Source organism: Chenopodium album, chromosome 1 (assembly GCF_948465745.1).
Source record: "Chenopodium album chromosome 1, dcCheAlbu1.1, whole genome shotgun sequence".
Classification (NCBI taxonomy): Eukaryota; Viridiplantae; Streptophyta; class Magnoliopsida; order Caryophyllales; family Amaranthaceae; genus Chenopodium; species Chenopodium album.
Window position 1 is genome coordinate 63,171,880 of NC_137834.1, and position 1,676 is coordinate 63,173,555.

Below are 1,676 nucleotides of genomic sequence, written 5' to 3' on the forward strand. Positions count from 1 at the left end.
CGAATCTTCACATTGCCGACTATTGTCAATATTGCAACACCATCAGGCAAGCCGGGGTCACTCAGGACCAAATCAGGGAGATTCTCTTTCCCTTCTCTTTAACTGGAAAAGCTAAATTGTGGTTTAATGGCTTAAATAGAACTACACTTGGTATAACTGACTGGGAAACTCTTCTTTTGAATTTCTATAACAAGTATTATCCTGCAGAGAGAACAGCGGTACTACGGAGTGCGATTCAGAACTTTGCCCAAGAAGCCGATGAATCTTTATATGAGGCTTGGGAGAGGTTCAAGGACTTACAAAGAGAATGCCCTCACCATAATTTAGCGCAATGGCAGTTGATCCAAGCCTTTTATAACGGCATTGGAAATTCTTCTAGAATAATTTTAGACTCTGCAGCTAGTGGGAGATTTATGAATCTTAATGTTGATGATGCAGGTCAGGTTATTGAAGATATGACGATACACAATTCCCAATATGGGAATCCCAGAGGATTTGCTAACAAGGGAAAGCATAGTGTCGACTCTGTATCCTTTTTGCAAGCTCAACTAACCTCTATTTGCCAAAAATTAGATAATCTGAGCACTGCTAATGTAGCCAATGTTTCTGCGATTAATAACAATTCTAATGAGGCTTTCTGTGAAAATTGTGGTATTGTAGGTCATTGGGAGCAAGATTGCAGGAGTTCCGTGGAGCAAGTTAATGCCTTCCAAGCTTTTAGGCAGAATAACCCATACTCCAACACCTACAATCCTGGATATCGGAATCATCTGTACCTTTCCTACCGGAGCACTAATGTTCAAAATCCACCACCACAAGAACCACAGGTGCCACAGCAGCAGAAATATTATCATCCCAATGCTAGCCAGAAGAACCATCCACAACAACCCTCTCCATCTTCTGACCCTTCTCTGGTGGAAATTAGAGCAATGTTGGTTAATATGCAAAAGCACATGGAGAGCAGAGATGCGACAATTGATCAAATTATAGCGCATAATAAAATTATGGATAATCAAATTGCGCAACTCTCCGCTACTCTACAAGCCCGCCAACAAGGAGCTCTGCCGGCACAGCCGACTAGGCCTACGGATCAAGCATTTGCAATTACTCTAAGGAGTGGTTCAAACTATGGAGGGCCCTCTATGCCCAAAGTTGATGAACCTGTTTTATCAAATAATGCTAATCTTAATTCCATTAAACCAAACAATGCAGTTGATAGCCCTGCAGGGCTAAAGGATAATACTAACATATCTAATTCTACATTGCAGGGTACAACTCCAGAGAGGGTGGCTACTCCAGACAAGAATAATAATGCTCCAAAGCCAATTATCTAACTTCCATTCCCCAATCGTCAATTGAAGACAAACTTGGATAAGCAGTTTGGTAAGTTCCTGGAGGTGGTAAAAGATTTGAAGGTAACAATTCCCTTTACTGAATTGATCACACAAATCCCCTCATATGCAAAATTTATGAAAGAAATATTGACGAGAAAAAGGTCTATTAGTGAGGTAGAGACATTAGCTTTCACTTCAGAGTGTAGTGCCGTACTTCAGAATAAGTCTCCACCTAAATTAAAAGATCCGGGTAGTTTTTCTATCCCTTGTCATATTGGCAATCTCTTGATTGATAATGCATTATGTGATTTGGGTGCAAGTGTTAGCGTCATGCCATTATCT

The 1,676-nt window shown here is 40.6% G+C and overlaps 1 non-coding gene across 1 annotated transcript; it reads right to left on the reverse strand.

Moving 5' to 3' along the window:
- Nucleotides 1-218: 218 nt before the first annotated feature.
- Nucleotides 219-325, reverse strand: LOC145564801 (small nucleolar RNA R71). The gene has a single exon (XR_014094907.1). It is a non-coding gene; the product is annotated as a small nucleolar RNA R71 (small nucleolar RNA).
- Between the last annotated feature and the right edge of the window lie 1,351 nt (nt 326-1,676).